The sequence below is a fragment of the Octopus bimaculoides genome, chromosome 1 (genome assembly GCF_001194135.2).
Source record: "Octopus bimaculoides isolate UCB-OBI-ISO-001 chromosome 1, ASM119413v2, whole genome shotgun sequence".
Taxonomy (NCBI): Eukaryota; Metazoa; Mollusca; class Cephalopoda; order Octopoda; family Octopodidae; genus Octopus; species Octopus bimaculoides.
In genome coordinates, this window is record NC_068981.1 from 118,611,858 (window position 1) to 118,625,744 (window position 13,887).

General features: G+C 36.3%; 1 protein-coding gene across 2 annotated transcripts in view; it reads right to left on the bottom strand.

Moving 5' to 3' along the window:
• LOC106876929 (uncharacterized) overlaps positions 1–13,887 on the bottom strand; it is a 194,309-nt gene that overhangs the window by 68,397 nt on the left and 112,025 nt on the right. Inside the window, exon 2 of one of the 2 annotated variants that reach the window (XM_052969827.1) lies at positions 1,765–1,834. The exons of the other annotated variant lie outside the window; for it this stretch is intronic. The gene's annotated coding sequence lies outside the window, so the exon portion shown is untranslated. The remainder of the gene's footprint in view (positions 1–1,764; positions 1,835–13,887) is intronic. 2 annotated transcript variants of the gene reach the window in all.

Here is a 13,887-nt window from a genome sequence, read left to right on the forward strand (position 1 = left end):
TATATAAGAAAACAAAAATAGAACGTAATAGGCGACATTAAAAAATCTGGACAGTTAGACGATACTAAAAAGGACAGGAAAAAACAAGGACAAGTCATTCGGAGTTTTCTATCTCCAGTCGAGTTTCAAATTTTCTCACCAGTTTCGGCCGGTTACACTTGAGACTGCTCCAATCTGGCCGGCCCAAAAGAAAATCTAAGCTAAGAGCACGAGATTCCTTGGAAGAAAGCAAGCGAATGTATACGAAAACAAGGACGAAAAAAATAACGGAGAAATGGTACACAAATACAAATACAAACAACAGGTGTCTTTCGACTAAAGGCGAATTAAATTAAGCTGGCGTGTGTGGAATGAAGCCTTACGGCAGGTACATAGGTGATGAAAGTCATGGGAAGGAATACGGATGTAGTCGAACCAAGAAAGAAAGGTTAGGCTTGGCAGAACACCGGTCACGTGGAAGGAGAAGAGAGAGGTGGGGGCAGAGGAATAGAAGAATTAGGGAGGGACGAGAAAGAAAGAGAAAAGAAAAGGGACAGAGTGAGGTAAAAGAGGAGGGAAGGTGAGAATGAAGGGAAGGCCAAGAAATTTGAGAGAGGTGAGGCAAAAAAACGAAGAGTGGAAAGAATGAAGTAAGTGTGAAGGGCTGAAAGAAAGAATAAGAGAGTCGTACAGAATTTAGATATATATGTACTTACATATAAGAGACCAAAAGTGTACGTACGTCGCTATATGTATATATAAAAAGAAAACAAAAAATGGAACAAGAGCGTAACAAGCGACAACAAAACATCCGGACAGTTAGACGATGCACAAAAGGACAGGAAAAAGTAAGGACGAGTCATTGGGAGTTCTCTATCTTCAGCCGAGTTCCAGATTTATATATATATACACGACGGGCTACTTTCAGTTTCTGTCAACGAAATCCGTTCACAAGGTTTTGGTCGGCCCGAGGCTATAGTAGAAGACACTTGCCCAAAGCAGCGGGACAGAACCCGGAAACATGTGATTGAGAAGCAAGCTTCTTACCACACACCCACGTGAAGTCACCACAGATTTTAGAGTCTTCTTAGATTTTGATAAGTGAAATGATTCCTCTCTTCTGTTCACGAAAATATTAGTAACTTACAATATATTTATAGTGTATGCAACCTCAGACAGATATAACCAGTCTGTCTACTTTACATAACAGAAAGACTATTAACTTGTCACTGCAAGCATTATTATGCAAATTAGATAAACCAGTTTAGCTCTGTCCGAATTTGTATGAATTGTATATAGATATAAGCTAATAATCTCTTGTGGAGTATCCTGTCGTTAGGGAAGATAAAAAAAAGATACTAATTTATCAAACTGTTTCCCCTTTACTGCCCCAGGAGCGATAGAAATCTGTGGCATAATATTTTTGTTTAGTTCTCACAAGGGTGCAAAACTGTATGCTTAATAACAAGATATATAATGTACGTGTCTTGACTTACATTTCAATATATCCGTCTAGATATCCTTCACACATACAGTATATCCATATATATATATATATATATATATATATAAACATACATAACATACATACATATATATATATATAAACATACATAACATACATATATATATATATATATGTATCTTCCAAATATTTTCTCTCTCATTCACTCTCTCATTCGCTCGCTCGCTCACTCACTCACTCGCTCGCTCGCTCTCAGAGACTCAATACTACGTATTAAGCTTTTCAACACGATAAGAACCTTGAATATGAAACTGCCATACCTATATTTAGCATCAAATCAGCAACGACGAAGAGGAAATTGTCCGTGATTGGTGCTTAAAATATGCTTACCTGCAAATATTGAAAAAAGAAGCACAATTAATTTAAGTACGGTAAAAAAGGCAAATAAATTGAGAGAAAGGGTGAGAAAGAGCAAGAGAAGGAGAGAGAGAAATGGTGAGAAAGAGCAAGAGAAGGAGAGAGACAAAGAAAGAGTGGGGAAGACAGGAAGAGAGAGATTCATTAAGATCAAATACAATTTTAGCAGTAGGTAACAGAATTTATTCAACTATAATTTATAGGATTTCATTTGTGCACTGGAAGTTGGCGAAAACTAAACAGCAGAGATTATGACACTTCACGCTGTAAAACAATGAAGTTAAATATTCAAACAAGTAGATCTATGATCTATGCTCAAATGAAGGTTATAAAAAAGACAATTCTCATAGCATATTCAAACATCCTGTAACTCAATTGATCATTAAAGAAAATCTGAAACTTTCATTTCGTTTGGAGTTTCTTGAACAAGTCCCGGTATATGGAAGCAGAAGAAGTGTGCGTCGACCTCCTAGATACAGCAGCCAATCTTTTCTCAGGCACCTAAGAAAGGACGAACGCTTTGCCAATGTTGTTCCTGATATACAGGCACTATTGGAACGCATTTGATCATATATCGTTCATCCCAGATTTGCTCGATCTTCGTTAACCAAAGATATATAGCAACAGCAAAACTGGAATATATTTAGCTTCAATCAACTACTGAGGCTTCCTGTCCTTTCACCGTTCTAAAAAAGATGAAACTTAAAACAACGGTATTAAATATGTGATGCCTGAAAACAAAAATGGGTTGATGATAGCTGTAAAACTTTTGACACTAAGGGTTAGCCTGGGGTTAAACAAAACAACATCAACAAGAAACATCAGAAAAGCAACTGGACATTGTGTATAATCAATATAAACCAATATTATTCAACTTTTATTTCCTTTATAATACACCGTATTTCACTACAATTAAAATTTAGTTTGTATTACTCTGAAGGGAACCTAGGCACATAAAGTTTAGATCATGGTCATTTCTCCTACAATTTTACAATATTTAAATTAGGTTCTTATAGTTGTTTTCAACAACTTAGCGAGAGTAGCAAGGACAAGGCAAATGACCCTTTTTTAAGATCTCTAATACTGGTGACAAAACCAGGGACACAATCTACAGTCCGAGGATCTGATTTTGCAAAACTGCAGATTCAGCTGAAGGTAGCTAAATGCCAGTTACTAGACGTAAACCGGTTAACGGATTAAGTCTAGCACCCAAGAAGAGAAACAGTTACTCTGGCTACCAAATTTCACAAACAAGACAATTTGTCGGTTAGATTCAATACCTCAGGCTGCACGTAGTAAGCAAAACAAGGACATGCTCTACAGTCTCAGGCTGCGCGCAGTGGGGGGCGAAGTATATTGAAAAACATATAGGTGCCAAATATACTTCTTAATAGCACATTTATGAATTCATCGACTGGGAGGATGTTATCGTAGACCTTTCTGTAAATATATGTAGCAGCAGGATAAATATAGAGACGATAAGGAATGTTAGATGCTTGACTTCCGTTATCGGCAGTAGCCATCAACGTGAGATAAGTCATGTTGACCTTTCTCCATCTACTCGCCAGAGAATCTTTTTTCTAATGCTAAATAAACTGAGAATGAAGAAAGTGACTGCACTGAATTAAAGCACTAACGACATGTAAGTTACTAAAAATTACAATACCAATAATATAATTCTATATAATTTCGGCAAAAGGCCACCAGTTTTGAGAGGAGGGGCATGTTGATTACATCCTCTCCACTCACCAGTTCTTGACTTTTACTTTATTTTATTCATCCGAAGAAAATGGAAGACAAGGTCGATCCCGACAGACTTTGAGTTCAGAACATAAGGAGCCGGAAGAAATATTGCTAAGCATTTTGCCCGATGCTGACAGATTCCTATATACTTTTGGTGGTCAGAAGAATTCAAGTTACATATATAAACGTGTGTATATGTGTAGCCGTTTTCGTGTATATATGTTTGTTTCTGTGTGCGTGTGTATGCAGTGGTGCGTGGCGTAGCGGTTAGAGTATTCGGCTCACGGTGATTGTAAGGTTTTGAGTTCGATACCTGGCGGCACGTTGTGTCCTTGAGCAAGACATTATTTCTCATTACTCCAGTCCACTCAGCTGGCAAAAATGAGTTGTACCTGTATTTTCAAAGGGCCAAACTTGTTATATATTCTGTCATGCTAAATCTTCCTGAGAACTACGTCGCGGGTACGCGTATATGTGGAGTGCTCAGCCACTTGTATGTTAATTTCACGAGCAGGCTGTTCCGTTGATTGGGTCAAGCAGAACTCTCGTTGTTGTAACAGACGAAGTGCAATGACTGTGTATCCATGAACGTATTTTTTGAGTATTTCATATGCAACTGATCGAGCTATTGATTTGAAAAGAACCTTAAACATCTCTGAGGAACGATCAAGAAACTGTGAAACAGTGTGTCAAAATACTCAACCTTTTTCCTTCCCAATATCGATAGTACAGAACGAAAGTGCTTACGTTATTATACGACATACACTCGGTCTTTATCACGTTTGTGTTTATTTCAGCTCTTCTGATTCACTGAAGCTTTATAAAGTGAGGCTTACGGTGAAGCTTTATGAAGTTTAAATTTACATTCATTTCTGATTTCTGGTGTACTGAGCGCGCGCGCACACACACACACACACACACACACACACACATACACACACACGCACACTCACTCACTGAAATAATCATACGCGTGCGCGCATGTTTGTACAGGTTTGGCGGTGGAAACAGGGAAGTTAGATCTCAAAACGTGATTAACTCAAGGGCCGAAGCGTTTTAATAAAAAAAAAATTATGTATATATGTATGTATGTATGTCACTATTCAGTTTTATTTCAAGATTCCTTGCCAATAGAGAAAGGGTCGGTTTCTAATCTAGATCCTAATTCCAACAAGGATCAACAAGAGGGTATTTTTGTATGTATGTGTGTGTGTGTGTGTGCAGATTTATCCGAGTACTTAATGGTATACATACACCTCCCTTCTAAACACTGCTTTAAACAGCGGAGTTTGGCTAGAAAGTTAAAACTTAGTGTGCATGCACAACAGAGTTCAACGTCAATCTTTGCCAAGCGGCTTCACTCTGCGCGCTTTAGCTTCGTTACTATAGCAACAGTCCGGATTCTTATTAATCATACCTGTGTGTGTGTGTGTGTGTATACATTTACACGCACACACACACACACACATAAGGACGAAAATTGATCTCAGTCATATTTCACATCTGATGAAACATTTACCATAAGTCATTTTTTCCAACACCCTACTCTTTCTTCCGGGTCAATGCTACTGCTTCCGCTACTACTGCTGCCGCTGATGCGGCAGCTGCTACTACTACCACTACGACTACTAGAAATATTATTTTCTTGCTAATTAATCCAATTACCGCCATCAAGGTTATTTCATAGAACCAGTACAGCGTTAGAAACACCATTTTCCTAAATTTTTTACTAGGCTTTATGTTCGAATTTCGTAGAAGTTTACATTGTTTTTTTGTTTCGTTTTTTTTATTCCCCCTGGGTAGATGCCCTAAGTACTAATCACGTATAACATGCTATAACATTATTTATCACGCTTCATTAAATTCACCAGTATATATGTGCATTCTTTATTTTTCTGATCTCATTTATTGGACAATAGCTACGCTGGCGACCATATTCAAGGCTCTCGACTATTCATATCAATCTTAATTGTGATTTTTATTTACTTTTATTGATCTTAATTGATCTTTTAGTGATTTCTGGTTGCAAGACAGACAGACAGACAGATAGATAGATAGATAGATAGATAGATAGATAGATAGATAGATAGATAGATAGATAGATAGATAGATAGATAGATAGATAGATAGATAGGCACTTCGTCAGTCACAATGACGAGTGTTCCAGTTGATCCGATCAACGGAACAGCTTGCTCATGAAACTGACGTGCAAGTGAACACCCCACAGACACGTGCCACTTTAACATGGTTTTGAAGGAGATTCAGCGTGGCACAGAATGTGACTAGGCTGACCCTTTGAATTACAGGTACTGCTCATTTTTGCCAGCTGAGTAGACTGGGGCAATGCGAAATAAAGTACCTTGCTCAAGGATACAACGCGCCAACGGGAATTGAACTCACGACCTTAGAATCAAGAGCCGAATATCCTAACCACTAAGATACACCTTCACCTTAAGATAGATTGATAGATAGATAGATAGACACTGTTTTCCTGCTTAAATCACACGAATAATCGATTACATGAACCTCAGAAAACCGATTCAAAAATCTGAACCATCTAATAAAAAAACTTAAGTATATTTGAAATGTTTGCTAACAGAAGATAACATAAAAATTAATAACTGAGACGAAACTGCAAAAGAGATAGAATATGGTTTACCGAAAATATGTAAGGTTACCATATGAAAGTCTTGCGAACAGAACAAAACACAGCAGCTTTATGAAGTTGGCTACCCAACAAAAACGAAATGGAATTGAAAATTATTGTAGAAAAATATTACTTGATCGAAATTATTTGCAATCCGTTGAGAATGGTTTTCGTATTTTATCAGACGGAAAGTATTTCAGTGTTTTTATCTTAAAATAAGTTCTCCATACATGCCCATGACACTTTTGGACAAGAAAAAATTTGATTCCCCCCTTCAATCACTGGATTACCAAAACTCTTTTTTTTTTAACCAAATTGCTTCAGCAATTTCGAACTTTTTGAATGCATTTTATCTCTAAAGTGTATCTAAATTATATTTTTTCTTTCTCAATTTTTATCGTTTTCTTCCCCGGTTCTTTTTTTTCTTTCTATACTCGGAGGTCAGCCGCCACAGCCACAAAAATTTCATTCCGTGTCTTCATGTTCCAAAATATCTTTCAAAAGTTACATACACTGCAAGCAATGTGGAATGAAAGTATTTTTTTAAAATTATTTTCTTCGTTCTTGCTGCTATGAAACTTGTTTTCGACATCTCACTCGCTATTTAGGAAAATTGTTTTCACGAGAATACTTGGATGCCTAAATCCGTTCTCCCTCGAATCGAACATTAATGTATACTTTTTATTGATGCTGGAGCAGAGCACTTTGCAAAATACTTTTCATGGGTGGTCTTTTTTAAAGGTGATTATATTTAAATATCAACGTTTCCAGTTTTGTGTGAATTCATTTGGTAAAATTAAACTTGAGCTCGTGATCTTAAAGAAATTGATTAGCATGTGGTAAAGATTTATAGCAAGAGTAAAGGTTATAAGGTTATATATATATATATATATATATATATATATTTATAAACACACAAAACACAGTGAGACTTGTAATCCAGGCGAAATACTTCTTAAGCTCTCTGCAGATAAAATAAACCAGGCTAACAAAGAAGTCTTGTGATCGGTATTGTACACCAGGTAATCCAAATCAAAGTCCATCACCAGTAAAATTCGTAAGTCCATAGCTGGTTCTATAACCCAGTTAAAATGGTATACTTTTATAGAGTAATGCATAGAATAGACAAAAACTAATGGGTTGTATACATTTATTTATTATAGACTTACAGCAGTTTTAGTCGTTTGTGTGCGTTTCTGGTTCAATATTATCAATCAATCGATTGATCAACTGAAACTATGGGGAACCACTAGCTCAAAGCTATCTTCTTCAGAGCCAAACAAACCAACTGCATACAGATAGATACTGAAATCTTTGTGATTAAGTAGTTAGTAAGTATCCCTTTATGCAAGTCCGAAACAATTTGAAATGGTACGATTGTACATAAGGGCAGTTGACAAATGAGAGTCTTTATGGAAACTTCCTGCAATGTAACTTTAGATGTATCTGCGTAGCGACTCAAACTAGAACCTAATTTTAAAGCTATCATTCAGCAAAGATTGATTGTAAACTGGTATTGTGCATATATCAACAGAGGTTTGGTTCAGTTATGTTGATTAATTCATGAATCAAAATCCAGTCTGTTTTACAAAGACCTCAAATTTTGACTCTAAGATGGAACGCCACTTAATCACATGAAACTATCCATAAATGCCTTGGTATGTATTACCCATGACACTTTTCTCTCCGACTGGTGAATCAAAGAAACATCTAAAATTAATATAAACACTGTAAAGCAGAGGCGACGACTCTGGTTGAAACCGATTCACTTCAAATATATAGTTAATATTTTCTGGAAAAGTATTAATATAATTGTATTCCATTTAGCTTACCCAATAAATCTGGAATGTAGTACCTTAGTAAAACGAAATTACTACCAAATAGAAATGCTAAGTATACTGTGAATCATACATGAAGCATCACAACATACCGTTTCTCAATAATATTTATGGCATCTCTTAATCGTTGTCCATTGAGTTTCATAGATATACCACTTCTTTCTTGGCATTAACTACATAAAAGGGAAACCATTAACTTACATTTGGACGCGGGGAAGGTTCTTCATCCTTTCTGAATGATATTGCAGAAAGAATATGAAAATATTCAATGTAACCCTTTCCTTCAGTAAAGATTTTCAATAAGCAAAAAGTAAGCGAGAAAAAACAGAGAGGGGAAAATGCTGCTACCACTGCTGATGTTGCTGCTGCTGCTGCTGCTGATGATGATGATGATGATGACGACGACGACGATGGAGGAGGAGGAGGACGGGAGGAGAAGATGAATGAGTATTGGGTTCGATATGCTTTAGCTTTAGGGTAAGCGATTCTTCCATGTCACATCAATGCATGAAGCACTAACTTTCACTATTATTTTTTACATATTTTGATCGTTAAGCTAGGGTTCAACTTAGAAAAGCAATCGTCTCATCAGTTAAAATCGCCAGCTCATAAATAATGCATCAAAATTCCGATATAAACTGAATAAGTTATTACCGATCAACAATTTCTGCGTATAAATGAGATGAAAATGATAAATTATTAGATTTTCAGAAAAGACCTTTCATTAAAAACTCGTGGGACTCAAACACCATGATAGCATATTTTTGATAACCTTCCATTGGGATGTTTACTAAGGCAAATTTACTGTGCATCGAGGGAAATTTTCTGTCTTTTTACCAAGCTACAGTATCTCCATTATGTTGGAAGCGTTATTGCTTTCCAGCCACATGATTCCGAGTTCAGTCCCCAGGTGTGACACCTTGGGCAAGTAAGTGTCTTCTACTATAGATCGGGTTGACCAAAGCCTTGTGAGTGGATTTGGTAAACAAAAACTGAATGAACCCTGTCATATATACAGTAATCACTCACCATATCGCGGTTCGCCTATTGTGCCCTCAGTACATCGCTGATTTTTCTGGCTAATATATGTAAATTTATATCGTGGACTCCTCAGTATATCGCGGGTTTCTTCGGCCGATAGTTATCTTTTTTTTTTTTGTTGTTTAGATATTAATTATTTCTGTGGTAAAATAAGTATTTTCACGCCTAAAATTAATAAATTAACAAATAAAAATACAGTACAGTACTCCACTATATAACAGTAATTAAAATATATTAAAAGAAAATACGTAGTGTACCGTAGATGAGTAAACAAATAATTGCACATACTGTATGGAAAACAAAACGCAGGAGGTGAGTGTGTGGTGTTGGTTTGAATTTGTGTGTCAAATTGTGAATTTATTTCAACCCCTACGATTTTGCTCAAACGTTCTGCGCCTTCCAAGGCTTCTGGTATTGAACCCAAGCGCCAAAGGAGAGGAAGATGTTAACTATAGAAGAAGAAGAAGAAGAAGAAGAAGAATCCAGGGAAAAAAGAAGTCGGCCTATCACTAGGATACCTCTCAACTCTAACTAAAATGGCAAAAGAACTTCAGAGAATGGTGGAAGATAGGGAGCCCCTGATGATTCATGCGTTGCAATTCAGAAATGCAATCGACAGAGCCATGGAAATTTAGAGTATTGATCGATGTGACTTGGATAGTGTATCGATGAGACTATTGGATATTGACTTCTACCGCTGGTCACAATACGCCCAATATGTAACTGCCTTGTCAAAACATCCTTTTACTAAATTAGATAAACAAATCCGGCTTAGGTCATAATAGTATTTACATGAGTACTCTTTTAATGAAATATAGGTTTCGGTTCGGAATTGAAACCCCATCAGCGACCTCACTCTGCTGGTCAGAAAATAACACTTATCTACTGCAGTCAAAGTGATTCAACTGAAATGTCCTAAATTAACCTTCATGTTTTACTTGAGGAACGTTGTGACATCAACTGGATAAGAATATTGTAACACATATCATTTCTTAATGTAAAACAATTTCAAGTTAAAACTGAAAAAGAAACACAGACTTTGTTAACAGATTTGTGTCATTATCACTGAGAACTTTAACGAATCGATATAGCTGAATTCTCTTGGCAAATTTATATCTTAAAATACGAAAATATAGTCTTCATACTGATAAGACACCGACTTTCGGGACACTAAGGAACCAGAACCTCTTGTAATCCACAGTATTTTACGAGCAAGAACCTCAAATTCTCGTGGCCTGTAAACTAGGTCACTGAATGACCATGATTCACAGTCTCTTGTACAGTACAGTATCGATAAACTTGGATCATTTATACTAATGTATTAATGTACCTGTATTTCATTTAATTATTTAAGTAAATTTAGTATTTAATTTAGAGATGTCACCCTTGGTTCGTAAAATAATCAGTTATCCGGAAAATCGATGTTGTACCCATTCATATTTTATTGAAATAAAGAGAATGTAAAATATGAAGGGAAAACAATATGCAACAACAAACAGTTGTGTTCTGCCTTAAATCTTCCTAACAAGGTTAATTCTGTTACAGTTTTAACAACAAATTACCGCAATGTCTTTATTTCCTTTGTACTATTGTTCATTCATTGATCCATTGATTTTTTATATGATGAATGTAATAAAACTATGCAAAATTTCTAATATTATACCGCGTGTACTCAGGGTCCAAACAAACTTTAAAATGTTATATTTATTCATCTATTTGCTTTGGGAAGCTAAATGAAGGCGAGAGAAACAGACCATTGTTAAAAATAACCAAATAATTATTCAAGGAAAGAACAAAAGAAATAAACAGAAACAATCTAACAGTGAACAAATATAAAAGGCAATATAGCTGAGATTCTTTGTAGTGATAAATTGGGACATAAAGATATTTTTCCCCCATTTAGAACAATGAGTGCTAATTAGTTTACTGCTGTAATTATTGTGTTCCTCATACGAAACCTTTTACGATCAAAAATATTAATGCATGCATCATTCATAGAAATATAAACTTATAAAAACATCATAACAGATGTTTCTTACAACTTCACACACACAGACACTCACACACATACAACTCATACAGATACTCATATACAACAAACGCGCACACTCATAAATAGAGCTAGATTCAGTGATATGGTATTCAAACTAAAAACCTTACTATTTTTATCTCACTTATTTTCTGCAGTATTTATAAACATCTGTATACTGTCTTTTACAGATAAGGCATTTGTTTTACAAAACGATGGGGATTTTTTTAGGTTTGACTTGTTATGATATTCTGTATATCTTATTTCAATTGACATGATATTCAAAAAGTATATGCCTGTGATAACTCCCTTGTGCAATTGAGTGATTGTGTGGCTTGCTGCAAATAAGCTTGCTGATGCTCAGATTACTTTTCGACGAGCAAGAACCCACGGGAGGGGATGTACTGGGCATTGCTAACTAAAAAGCCTCTTGGCAATATTCCTGGGGCTGTTATGGTTTCAGTTACAACGGCATAGTTGACAGAAGATGAACAGCTGGTTGTTCGATAATCTATCCTATACAACGATAAGCACTCATTCTCCACTCTCTCTTTACACACAATTACAAACTCACACAACACACAAACACACACACATACACCAGTGAAGATGTTTGTTTTTTTTTATGTTCATATGTAAAAGCAATTCAACATCAAAGTGAAAAATTATTTCACACTTCTAGTAGAGGACATACATACAGGTGTGTATGTATGTACGTACGTACGTATGTATGTATGTATGTATGTATGTATGTATGTATGTATGTATGTGTATATGTATATATATATATACATTGCCTCAACATGGCCACAGCCTCAGGGCTGAAACATAGAAAAGAATAACAGAATGTATGTACGTGTGGATAGAAGTTTGCTTCCCGACCACATGGTTCAGCGTTAAGTCCCACTGCGTGGTACCTTCTACTATAGCATCGGGCCAACTAAAGTCTTGTGAGTGGATTCAGTAGAAACAGTGAGAAACCTGACGTATATACGAATATGCATGCGCGTGTGCATGTATGTGTGAGAGAGGATGAGAGAGAGAGAAAGAGGGAGTGTCTTTGTGTATATGTTTGTCTCCAAACACTGCTAGAATCCGACATTGATGTGTTCATAACCCCGTAACCTAGCGGTTCCGTAAAAGAGAACGATAGAATAAGTACGAAGCTTAAAAGAATAAGTACTGGGGTGGGTACATGCCATTAAAATTCCTTCAGCATGGTTACAGTGTAACGATTGAAACAAGTAAAAGATAAACAATGAAAGATATATATATCACGAGAACACATGATCAACCACACTATCAGGTATTGTTATAGGTCGCTAGCCCCAATGCATTTTGTATCGTTTTAACTTTCGAATGATGCTACTCCACTGGCTAGACGAACAGGTCAACATTTCCGTCTACCAAATGCACTCACAAGGGTTTGGTTGGCTCGAGGCTATAGTAGAAAACACTTACCCAAGGTGCCACATAGTGGGACTAAACCCGGAACCATGTGGTCGGGAAGCAAGCTTCTTACCATACAGCCACGTCTGCACCTATCTATCTATCTATCTATCTATCTACCTACCTACCTACAACAGTGCAAAAAAAAGCGCATCGTGACCAACGCTAGATAACAACTTCCAGTAGTCAATACAGCGACAGTCATATTCCGCCGATGTCGACTTTGCCTTTCATGTAATAGTTGAGTCTCGAGTGTGTCAATCATCTTAAAATATATATGAATACAGCATCGTTTCCGCTTGTTTATCAATATGTTTCCTGGTGACTAACCAACATGAATTAATATCTCATATATATACAGTATGATCCATGTTTTAAAACTGCGTGTCGTATTCAATGTCTTCATTTTCGTCCGTTGTAGAATTTAAAACAGTTAACATTGTCTTTTAACATTAGTTATCTCTGCGTGCTCACTGGTGTAGTAAATCAATGAGCGTGGGTTCTTCTGACGCTTATGTTTCCTTGTTTCATTGATATTATACACACAGTTGTTCGTGACAAATAATTTCCTGTTTAATTAATGATCCTTATTAAAAATCATTGTTGCTTGTAGAAATAATTGAATACGATGTGTACGACTTCAGACCATTTAGATATATTGTCGTTACATGTTTGGTAAGGCTCAAACTTAGGCAGTTATATTGTGGAGGAGCCATTTTAGTTATTACTCAAGAACACAGAAAATGTTGCTGCTATATTCAATTTTAGTTTATTTCTTAATATTGCTATGTACTGCGAAGAGTCAAAAAGTTTCATCACATTTCTACAACTTGGTTACTGACACAATTTCAATATTTAGCTCTGTTCTTCTATTTTCTGAGTTGTAATATCACTAGTATTGGCTTTACACTTCATTCTTACAAAATCAATGCATTAAGTACCAGCAGAGAGAGAGAGAGAGAGAGAGAGAGAGAGAGAGAGAAGGAATGTGTGCGAGTGCAACTGTGAGTGCGCGCGCATTTCCTGAAGAGGATGATTAGGTAGTTCTTAATTTCTTCATAAAAACCTCAGATTTACACAAGGCACCAAGCGCAGTGATCGGTTTGGTTTATGGAGTAAATTTTTTTCTAACATAACTAATGTGAGTGGATTCAGTAGAAACAGTGAGAAACCTGACGTATATACGAATATGCATGCGCGTGTGCATGTATGTGTGAGAGAGGGTGAGAGAGAGAGAAAGAGGGAGTGTCTTTGTGTATATGTTTGTCTCCAAACACTG